General features: G+C 36.6%; 1 protein-coding gene across 10 annotated transcripts in view; it reads left to right on the top strand.

The window, feature by feature from the left end:
• brat (tripartite motif-containing protein brain tumor) overlaps positions 1 to 12899 on the top strand; it is a 474910-nt gene that overhangs the window by 330271 nt on the left and 131740 nt on the right. The gene's annotated exons all lie outside the window — the stretch shown is intronic.

The raw sequence follows: 12899 nt of genomic DNA on the forward strand, positions 1-12899 counted from the left end.
ATAACTATAATAGGTAGACATATGCTGTCGCGACACTTTTTGTAATTAATAATGTGTTCTACAAAGTCGTTGTACATTATTTTATTCTATCATCAATAGCTTTCGCAGGGCACGCGTAGTAAAGAATATTTTAGGTAATTTTTTTACACCTTGGGTTACATTGATGAAGTTTTAGTAAGGATCTCTAATTTTTTTTCAAAAAAGATTATAGCCTATGTCACTCGGGAATAGTGTAGCTTCCGAACAGTGAAAAAATTTTTCATATCGGTTCAGTAGTTTCGGAGCCTATTCAATACAAAGAAACAAACAAATCTTTCCTCTTTATAATATTAGTATAGAAGTATAGACAAGCGTTTTTCGATGCGATGAGGCATGTTCTACTGAATAATTCTCCGGATTCATTCTCATTTCGGTGTTGGTATTGTTTGCAACATTCAGAACCCGTAAACAGATATAATAACTCGTTTCGCTGTCGGTGGCTTTATGACTGTCGGAATCGTATTTCCTAATAATAAAATGTCTCAATTTAGATACGGGGCCCGATGTTTTATCTTGGCTGTAAAGTGCGATATTAATGTTTTTTTTTATTATTATTCTCGTGTTTTTCTTACGCCTTTAAATGTCCAATGGGGTCGATTGGTTCTGAAATGAAACATGGGGATGAGTGCTTCTCTTGGAATAGCAGGTTCGGCTTATTCTCGGAACCCTTTGTCGCGTTTTGTAAAGAATTATCTGGAATCTTGAAGGAATATTAGTTTCAGCTCTGTCTGAAAGTAATTTTAAGAGATATCGATAGTAATGATTTAATTGAATCGTTTTTGGTTTAATGAACTGTACAATAAATCACATTTAAAATATCGATAAAATCATTAAAACTTTATAAAAATCGTCCTAAAGGAAAAGGAGACACTTGGAAATGGACCGACTATGCCCTGGAAAATTTTTCATAGGAAATACGTATTTTAATTATTTTTTAAATATGTTTGTGTACTTATTGGTTAAGACCGTCCCACTATAAGTCCACACGTACCCCTCATTGAGACACTGTGCAATTGAGACACTTCTCAATGTTGGCAAGAGATATTAGCTCAGTTATCTAATTAAAAGAGCCATTTCACACATTTACGCGATAAAAAACGTGTTTTTATTTCATTTTTTATTGCGTTAATTGGTGGACGAGCTCACAATCCACCTGGTGTTAAGTGGTTGCCGGAGCCCACAGACTTCTACAACGTAAATGTCGCCACCCACCCCGAGATATGAGTTCTAAGTTCTCAGTATAATTACAACGGCTGCCCTACCCTTCAAACCGAAACGCATTACTGCTTCACGTACCTAAGGTTCATGTGGTACCTAGTTATGCGGACTCACAAGAGGTCCTACCACCATAATATGTTTTGAAGGTATTAGGCAACCACGTTTTCCGGTTCGAAAGGACCTAAGTGAGGCTTAATGCGCAAGCTAGTTGAGCTCGCTGTTCACCTATTTTTGAGTGGTTAATGGACCTAATTTAGCTGGTCAGATTTTTACTATACGATGTTATTCCCGCATCTTTGAACTCGTTCGGAAGCACGTAGTTGAAACTTATTTTCCTACAAAAATTGGTACCTGACTGCGCTTTCGATCAACGGTATAGTAGCAATGGTAGGACCTGTTGTGAGTCCGCGCGGGTAGGTACCACCGCCCTGCCTATTTCTGCCGTGAAGCAGTAATGCGTTTCGGTTTGAAGGGTGGGGCAGCCGTTGTAACTATACTGAGACCTTACAACTTATATCTCAAGGTGGGTGGCGCATTTACGTTGTAGATGTCTATGGGCTCCAGTAACCACTTAACACCAGGTGGGCTGTGAGCTCGTCCAACCATCTAAGCAATAAAAATAAATAAAAAAGCAACGCTTTAATCCCTTAGGTCCATAGGTCATAAGGTTTTTAAAGATAACGTATACATACAACATGACACAATACCATTCATTTCATTGTCTTGACCGATGTACCAATTATGACGCGGAAGTCGCGATGAGTCAATAACTCCTTAAACGCTAAAAAAATAGTTTAATTAACACGTATTTATGGAAAAAAATGCGGTTGTAGCTTAGCGCAATCACGCATTCTTCGCACGCGAGAGGTCCCTGATTCAAGGGCACAGGTGATAGGGCCTCTTGTGAGCCCGCACGGATAGGTAAAGCAGATGGATAAGCACCAAGATATTTAGGTGCGAAGGGTAGGCCAGCCTTAGGTCTGAAAAACTAAGTCTATGGGGTCTATGGGCTCCGGTAACCACTTAACATCAGGTGATAAGGTAGGATCACGGTTGTGCCAAACAATAGAGACTTACATCTCATGTCGCTATGATCGCGGGCTCCGATAACAGCTTAACACCAGACGGGCTGTTAACTCGTTTACTTATCTTCGAAATGTGTGTGACTAATAAATAAAAGAACGTCAGTTTGTTGACATTAATTAAACGGTAACAATGTTAGTGTAATGCCTACGTGATTCCACTCGAGTAGATGATTCCGAGAAATGTTTTCGTGAACAGTAGCACTAACCATTCTGTATTGTTAATCTATTACGTTGTAATGATTCATATTATATTTTCAACTCTGGAAAATACAGGATAAAAAGGAACCCGATCAAATTACTATTGTTTCCAAACAAATTTAACGGGTCCTTTCTATGATAATAACGTCAAATATAAAGGTTCGTAATGTACCTACATAAAATGTAAGATTTTAAATTCGCACCATTGTTTTCTATTTACGAGTAGTTCATAAGTGAATAATAATTCAATCAAGACTTCTAAGAGAATATTGAAATTCGCTTGTTTTGAATTTTGAGAGAGACGTTCTATTTTTACGTAGGCATGGATCTAAAATAACTGGTATTTTTAATGTACGCGTTAGTAATACTAAATATTTTTTTACAAACATGTCTTGAGTTTGTCGCCTATTTTTTTAATAAATTTCATGCTATCAGACCTCCGCTTGGACACTGAGTTCAGTTAATCCTTTGCGTGTTGAGCTTATTTTGACATGTATTTTGCAGAAAATGCTAAAGGATTTTTAAAAAAAGTACCTTATTAAAACTAACTAAAAAAAAAATACAAAAACCAATGGCTGAATTAACAACAAAATAATTTTATATGGTTATTTATAAATGTTATATTAACTTATTGAATACGTTATACATGCGCGCGCCAAGACCCGTCTGTTACAAGTCGATGCCTAATACCTATAATCAAACCGCTCAATAGTCGGTTTTCCGTCGCTCTGCACTTTATACGCATTAAAAGAGTCGATCTATCGACGGCACGCGCTCAAAGGATTAATTAAAATTGATGTATTACTGAATTCCTTTAAAGGCATAGCTTTTCTATCGCTCAACAAATTCTCATAGCGCCGAGTTTCATCAGTCATTAGTTATTTATCGCCAACCGATAACCGCTTGTTATGTATTGCAATGTTGACTATTGAACAAAGCAACCCTGTATAATATCTGTTTCCTATCAATACTTTGTTCACACCTATGATCATTTGTTCTTTGATAAACCAAACAAAAGGCCAACATCGATCATTACTGTGAGCTCGAGGTGAGCATACAAGATTAATAAGTCATTCTGATGTTCCGTAGTATATTTAACGAGACATTGTAAGTACTAATATATTTTTAATGATTTAGCATTAAGATAGATATAAAGCTAGGCGAAAAGAATCGTTACATGATTATGATTCCTCGTTCTTACCCTTTTCTGTTAGCCAACAAAAAAACGACAGAACATTCAATAAAAGGATGGAATCGGCTTGCATGTAAAAAAAACTTCTTTGTCATATCATAGATGTAGGGGGGGCGCCATTATCATATAAACCCGTAAGCCAAAGACTGGGCTGAGTTTTATAATACAATGACATTGTCAATGGCTGTCTGAGAGTCATCTATAACCTACAAAATTTTAAACCTAACAATTTAACCATTCGAAAAAATATCTTAAATATAAAATTTAATCGTAAAGGGAATGTCGAACATATTCTAACCTAATACGTACCGATCCAATTCTAATACGTATTGATTAGAGGCTATTCTAATCCGTAACTCCTTATTTTTCCGTTCCATTTCCATTCGAACTTAGAACGCGTTAAGAGTTTTACGAGTCGCGGCGTCGTTCCGTTTCACTCAATCCGTTTCGGAGTACATGTATTTCATTGGAGTAAACATGCAAAACGGTCAATACTCTCGCACGTCATAACCGAAACGTTTTGAGGCACAGCCGGGTGATTGGGTCGACGACCCGATGTATCTTTACACGGAAATTTTGTTTATGAAAACCTCATAATATATATATATATATTTGAGTTTTATTATTAGTGTTTGCGGTTTAGTATGAGCCGTATCGTTTGTTGACTTTTATGTTGCGTGTAATGGCACGTTGAATACGAGATTTTGAGATGTTCTTTTTTTTAAATTCAAATTTGGAAAATTATTCGATGTTTAAAAACAGAACGTTTCAAACATTATGACTGTATGCACAACAAAATATAGTGTTTTTTTATACATATGAATGTAATTCTTAGCCATGCTCTAAAGCCTGAAACCTATAGACAGTTTTTTGACATAGGCGTCTTTAGATTCCGATACATATTATCTAATCGAAATAAAATAATCGATTAAATTTTATGACATATTGTATCGTTTTTATTCAATTGCACGGGAGAACGAAGGAGACTTATCTTAAAGTTTTTTACAATATATTTACAGTTTATCGCAGTGCTCTTAAAAAAGGAAGGACATCCACTATTAGTATATCCTATAAACTGTTTTCTCAATCAATGGTGTCGACGTTTAAAATTGGATTTAATATAAAAAAAAATCTAAACCATAAATTCAATTCATGATCTTTCATCATAATATTGTATGTCACTTAAAACAAGTCTATAGTTCAGATTTAAAATGCAATATAATGGTCCAATATCTCAATTATAACTCCAACAATACCACAGAACAAAGAAGGCACCCGCTTTATTTATTCATGAATACACGTTATTCGGGAGAATTACGTGCGCGAGTGTGAAAGAGATCAGATAAGGCTGTCTCGCTCTCGCGCTACCTGTTTTTTCTGACACGGTTACCTGAACAACCCTTGGCGCATTCGGTACAGTCGTGAACGAATGTCGTTCAACAGGTTAACAGCTATTGTGGCTTTGTTAGATTTTGAACGATTAATTTTTCGTCTAATGGATTCAACGCTGCTCGGATTGGAAGTAATTTTGAAATTAAGTCATAAAAAAAGAGGTTTTTGTTTTGTCAACGGTACATAATATCGAGCCGGCTGTCGATAATTCGCTATTTAAACAATTAATTTATATATTTCGACATGTGTCAATTTCGGCAGATTTGTTTGTTCATCAAATAAAATAGGTTATACGTTCGGCTTTGCGTACCTACTAGTGTTTGTGACGTCACTTGTCATGTTGACTTTCAATTGCGGGACTGCAATAGAGTAACAAGTTTCTTAATTGAATCTACTGAAATTGTTTAGCGACTATTCGTTATTATCTCTAGCGTTGTCGGTTTACATGCCAGAGATTATTTTTTTGTTTTGTTTAATTCTTTGTTTTTGTTTTCTCTTTTTTCTCTTTCTATGCTGATAGCCTTAAGGAATTATTTCAGCTTCGCCTTGACATGTAGGTGAGCTCACGGGGCTCAAACCGGGAATGTTGCTAACACTGACCCTAGCAAGAGCAGTGCTTTGCAGATCCGTCGAGAAACTCAGTGGGCTGTGCCTGTGGGTTAATTTACTCGCCGAGTCCTTCGTCGCAAGCGACGGGTTCGGCGAGGGCGGTGACCGGTGCTTGAGGTTTCGTTAAGTAATAGCGAACAAGATCTCGGGTCATCGGGGTGACGTGGCCAACTTACTCACCCAGCGGGGCGGGTGCATCCCACCCGTCCAGCTTTAAATCAACCGGCACGAGTTAATAAAGACGTTGTTTCGTAAATCTTACTGATGCTAAACGAAATAAGTTCATTGTTAGTTATAAATGTAGATGATTACTGCGCGTGAAAGACGATATGTGTAAGAATGGAGTGAGCGAAGAAACGGTATATGATAGGGGAGTATGGAAGGAGAAAATATGTTGCGCCGACCCCAGGTGACTACAAGGACAGGAGAATGATGATTACTACGCGTGAAATCGTTGGATTGTGAAAGGTATTGAAAAAACTCTAAACAGCCTTGATGTTACTAAGTAATTTGGATATTAATAACCTTAGAATCGTACTAAGCTATCTAATCTTGAACCCGTGACATCACACATAACACCATCCTGTTTGGTCTCATTGAAAATATAAGCCGATTTATATTTGGAAGTTAAAAGGAGGAAAAAACTTGGAACGCCAAGATGAATTAAGGTCATTTGCTTTACATTAAAACTCTGGATGTCTCGCGAAATAAAAACAAAAGTACTAATGTATATAGGTATACGATTTCAAACAATTCCTTGGATTTGTTTTATTGGCCGAAACTAGTTATGATCCAACCGATGTTCCGTATTGTATTACGTTAAATAACTTGGTTAATTGTTGTATAAAGCTTTGAAGTTAAATAATAATCGGGAAGGTACGGTCATCCGGCCCCAAATTAAGTTTCCCCGTAGAGAACCAGAGACTTATGTGCATACTTACATATATATTTAATGAACACCTAACCATGGTATCGTCACGTATAAAAGAGACCACCTGACTACGTCGGAATTTTGGCACTGCTGTTCGATCCTCCAGTCGGAGATCTAAAGGAAGACCCAAAATAGGTGAAAAGATGTAGTGTGTAGTGTAGAGAGAGACAAAGAGAGCGAGAGAGAGAGAGAGAGAGAGATAGAGTTAATAAACACCCAGACAAAGAGCAGACAGACTTGTTCATCACACGAATTTTTACCCGATGTGGATTGAAATCGAACCAGGACCCTCGACGCAACATTTAGAGACGGCAACCACAGTATCACAGAGTCAGACAAATCTTAGGATGACTTCATCTAATCTTACTTCAAAGCAATCACATTTCGGTTCGAAGAATAAACAGTCGTTATCAAGACTTATGACTTCAGATCTTCAAGTGGTTAATCGCCAATTAGCTGTCAACAGTCAATAACATTAATGTTCTATGGATATCACTTAAGGCCTTTTGATTGAGGAGTGTAACTGTCAGTCTCAAATAACATTAAATCTTCAAAAATAATCACGAGAGTATTTAAACAGAAATATAAGACGAAATCCCTTAATATCGATCAAAGGGTGAATGTATAACGGAAAGGGCCATAAAGGGAACCGAATAGATTTATTTTAACAAACTTAAATAGCTTCGTGCTTCCGTTACAGAGCTTACTACTCTGTGGAATACTCTGAATTCTATTTGTAGACATCCTTAGTGCGGGAGGAGCTTAGTAATAAAAGTCGACGATCAGGAATCTGCATATACGCAATGAGTGGCCGGGTTTAGAATTTCGGAATCCTCATCTGTAGCTTTTTGGGAATGATTTGAACTCATCAGTGGGTATAGTCTCTACCTGGTCTACTAATTCAAGCGAATATTAAATCCTTCTGCTTAGTGCGAGTTTTTTAACGTTTGCCAAATTTGAGTTAACTCTTACGCTATCGAGAAAGATAAAAAATTCGCACTAAGGACACTGATTTAAATTTTACTGAGCGTACTGGTACCGCGTTTTGGGAGCCTGTACGGATAGGTACCACCACTCTGCTCCTTTATACCGCGAAGCAGTAATGCGTTCCGGCTTGAAGGGTAGGTCTTAATACTATGCAACTGAGATATAAACCTCATGTCTATGACGGCATTTACGCGAGCAATATAAAAACAGCAAAATGCGAACGTAATATGTAATTTTAATACAATTTTGTACAACCCGAGATGTGATGATTTTATTTGTTGAAATACTGTTTTAACTTCTTTTTATGGGCAGCTCGTTATTGCCCCCTGAAAATCACTTTTTAGTAGCAGCGCTGGTAGTAAAAGGTCCTGAACACGCACGGTGTTATCTGTCCTGCCCTAATACATAGCAAAGATTAGTGAGTTTCCTCTTGAAGGGTGGGGTAATTCGAAAGAAATTTATTCGGTTCTCTCCCATTCCAAATGCGACATGTCTTGTCTTCATCACGTCGGATATGACAGAACCGATAGAAGCTTCTGGATGCTGTCCAATTTCAAATCACGGAATGAACTAGCGACTCCTGCCATAATCTCCTTAATGTTTAAAGTTGTGAGATCCGCGTTAAAATGTGCAGCATGAATTTTGATGACCACTGCTTAGACACAAAGGCTTAGTGATTCGTGACCATGACGTATGAGGTTCAGGTTCGATGACTGATCAGAGTCATCTTTGCTTAAGATATTCGGTATCTGCGTCTGCGTATGCTCGTTGTCTTTTTGATGTTGCAGATATCCATCATACTAGGGAACGTCGAAATAGAGATGAAAAATAAAAAAATATTAAAGTCTTACATATAATAGGTTATTTATATAAAATGTTGAATACCTATCTTCTGGTAGCCTCGATGAGTTATTCTAGCTTCACCGTGACTAGCGGCTGAGCTCACGGAGTTCAAACCTGAAAGAATTTGCAAACATCTGCCCTTCTCTGCAGGGCTTCTCTGAATCTACCACGCTATCTATAATTCAAAGGAAATTCAGACTACCCTGTTTACTCATAAAGGAAGTGAGGTCAATAATTTGACTTCTTGACTGGCTGACGCGAATTTATCTGTAGCTCAAATAAACGTGGCCGGCCATCTTAGAACAGCCAACCACTCAATTACCAGACGAAGCATCGCAATGTCATCGTATTTTGTTTTTAAAAAATAAAGAATAGTTTAAAAAAACTAACAAAATACGCTTTTATTGAAAATCCAACTAAAAAATAGAAAACAAATTTTAATAAATTTGAAATCATTTTTTCTTACACTATTTTTATTTCAAATTTATTTAAATTAATTTTCTATTTTTTAGTTGGATTTTCTATAAAAGCGTATTTTGTATATTTTTTCAATTATTATTTATTTTTAATTTTTTAGTTCAATTTCAATTTTCCCAATTATTATTTTTCAATTTTTTTTAATATTGACTTAATAAAGTTGGTCCTTAATAAGTATACAAAATTTCGAGGTAATTTGACATTTTGAAGGGGGTCAAAATCATGTTAAAAGATTCCGTTACAAACATACATACGTCTGAAGCTAATAAAAGCGTATTAAAAATAAGAATATTACTCAAATATCAGACCCCGATCCATAATTTTGAAACGTGACTGCCAATGTTTGTGCAGCGAAACAACTTTAAAAACTAAAAAACGAGACTGTATAAAACTTTTCTGTTGTAAATAAACTCGAGTTACAGATTTCTTATAAAAAAAGAGAAGAAGAAAAAAAAACGGAAGTCTGGAGCCAGACTGAGGCCGTTGGGACGTATTTAAATAACGTCTGGCCTAAACAATGGAGTGACAGACCAGCCCCGTTCTTTGTTATGGTAAAATTAGGGCCCGGAGTCGGCACCGCGTGGGTTTTTATAAACGTTCCTCCCTTGAAGGATGACCGAACCGTCACGACTGCCTTTGTCTCGCACCGTCGAATTCGATGTTTGAATTTAGTGTTTTTTTTTTTTTTTTTTCAATTTGTCTCATTAACCACGTACCAGATAATGTGGTAAAGGAATCCAAAAAGTTTGACAGCTGTCAAATATGTCACATTGGATTAAATTATTTCGCTGTAATTTTATTCTGCCAAAACACATAAATAGAGCTATTCGAAAATTTAACCTAACAGATTCTGTTAAAGCTATATCTGTAAACTTCAAAGAGATTCCTCAAAATAAATCAAATTACATTATAATTAATGCCTCGATTTAGGTACACGTATTCGAATAATGAGTAAACGTGATGAACACCATAATATAGAATAATATAGATCTTTCCTGCTCTTGAATATACGTGTTTACGAAGTGCAAGCGAGAGGCAGCATTGCGGTGATTGACTCATACCGAATTCTATAAGGGTATCCGTCCCCTTCTAACCTACAGAAAAAATACGGTGTCTGAGCAGGACACAATTCAATGTTTACAGTCCTCCCTATCTTCTTATTCATTGTTTTGCATCGAGTTTAAAGGTAATTGTTCTAGAAAATATCTTAATGTTGAGAATAAATTGCGCTTTCGGTTACCATTACATCATTAATCATAACGCGAAGACTGTAACTACAGTTACGTTATATTTCGCAGAATACCGAGGATTAATTTTAAGGCATTTCAACAATTAACAGTATATTCGTTTTTGTTTAATTATTAACTTCTTAGATTTGAAGGTTTAATATATCTATTAACGCGCCTATTAAGGCAAATCAAATTGATGAGGATAACAGTATAGTATTTGCAAGTCTTTTGAAGTCGTCGTGGCCTAAAGGATAAGACGTCCGGTGCATTCGTATCTAGCGATGCACCTGTGTTCGAATCCCGCAGGCGGGTACCAATTTTTCTAATGAAATACGTACTCAACAAATTATGTTCACGATCGACTTCACGATGAAGGAATAACATCGTGTGAACGTTCTCAATTCGCAATTCCGGTCAGGTGGTTACCGCAGCGAAGCTGTGCTCTTGCTAGGACCAGGTATTACCAAGTTCTCACATACCAGTCCGCGGTAGTTGTAATAACCCCTTTGTCTACCAACGATTAGGTAGGGATGAAAACCAAAGAAGTTCTCAGCACCAACATGTTATTAAGTCGCTTGTCTCATAGATATCACGACGCGAATGCCGACACCCACCTTTGATGTAAAGGGTAAATCTCAATAGCATAATATATTAAAACATCTGTCTCACTCTTCAAACTGAACTTCATGGCTGCTACGCTACAGAAATCGGTTAGGTGGTTCCAACCCGTGTCGAGTTTAAATATGGCCCTGCCGCAAGTAAATCTGAATGTAGACGAGAGTCACTGAACGATCACAGAATATTTGGATAGAAAATTCACATGATCATAAAGTAAATAGAATGACCAACATAATATATAAATAAGCTCTTCAACACCTAAAGAAATCTTTCATAACAACTGGATCCGTTTTTGTTTCACATTCCGTGTTTTTATTTATTGCTTAGATGAGTGAAGGAGCTCACGGTCTGCCTAGTGTTAAGTAGTTATCGGAGCCCATAGACATCAACAACGTACATTTCACCACCCACCTTGCCACGTAAGTTTCAAGTCTCGATTTTTACAGCACAACGGCTGCTCCGCCCTTCGAAGCGAAACGCATTACTGCTTCACGGCATAAATATGCGGGGCGGTGGTGGTACCTACCCGTGCGGACTTAACAAACTTGCACAAGTACAAAAACTTGCTCATAGATTAATATATACATAGTATAGTGAGATTTAAAGTTTTTTTTTGTAAGTCTCAAAAAAATCGAATCTGGTTTTCAGGTAGAAACAAATTTTAAATGTTAAATACTAAAACTCTGAGACTAATACGTTATCGGGGAAACACGTGTAAGAGACTAAAGACATAGGTCATATTACCGTGCTTATATGTTAAGATCTAACAATTTCGGAAGCATTCAAAGATGAAGATCGTGAGAGATATCGCATATCCAAGCTACTAAACACATGCTTTCAGTATGGCCTTCCCGGAAATTTCTTGTTTGCCTGTTGTATCAGTGAAATGTGAACTCTGCTTGAACTCGGAATAGATTATATTATTATTAAGTCCGGATTAAGTTGACAATCTGCCAAAAATATTAAAGTAAAAGTTTCGGAATTAAATCCTCCCCCCACCTTATTAGGTTATGTGTTTTTATTATTTTCGTACCTACTATAAATATAGGAGAAAATTGCAACTGGGATTTCTGACATTTGTGAAATGTTTTTTCTATACGCGTTAAACTAAAACGATAACCAAATTTTTGTTTAAATTTTTTTAGGAAATTACATTTAGCATTATAAACACGCAATATATGGGAATAACCGAAATTTTACTGCTTATTTTTTATGTAAAATGGGTAAATAAATGCATAATGATAATAATAACTGGAAACAAACAAATGGTGTATATATCTTATACCCTTAAACGAGCATTTCTTGTATATTAATATATATGTATATAATCTGCATCTCGGAAACGGCTCTAACGATTTTCATAAAATTTACAAGGGATTTCGGGGGCGATAAATCGATCTAGCTACGATTTACTTTCAGAAAATGTTGTTTTATTCGTGTTTTCAATAATCAACTCTTCCCGACATCTATTGGCAAATAATAATACTATTTTTCTTAATTGAGGGCAACTAACCGCTTTAAATACACAACAAGATGACGTTATCAAAAAAGAAACCGAGAAAAGCTTGATCATCATCTAGTTTTTAATAAAGTACGTCAGGTTAGAGCCCCGTATCACCTACTCACTCTGTGAATCTAGTATAACCCCTCGAGATTACTAGAATTGTTGCAATAAAAAAGTGCATTTTTCGGCGCATAACCAGTGGCGTTTCAGTTAATACAACCCTCGGGGACCCAAATCGGACAATTATTCGTTCACCGACCTAAAAATAACTTTCCACATACATAAATACCAGCTTCGTACCTAAATACCCGATTAAAACTCTTAACATATAACATATAATAACGCGAACGTCCGCAGGTTGATCAAAAACCACATAGAGCTAATACAAGACGAATCTCAAAGCCGACTTAAACCCGTTTAAGTTTGAAGTTTTAATACCTGACCCCCCACCGTTATCTCATTACGGCCCATCGTGTACTGACGTTCACTATATAGTAGCTGGATTACTCGGGTCGGGTGGCGTGTGGCCCGTTTGTGTGTTTAACCATCAACTGACTTGTTAATCTCAAGATCATAG

Source organism: Bombyx mandarina, chromosome A1 (genome assembly GCF_030267445.1).
Source record: "Bombyx mandarina strain Sakado chromosome A1, ASM3026744v2".
Classification (NCBI taxonomy): Eukaryota; Metazoa; Arthropoda; class Insecta; order Lepidoptera; family Bombycidae; genus Bombyx; species Bombyx mandarina.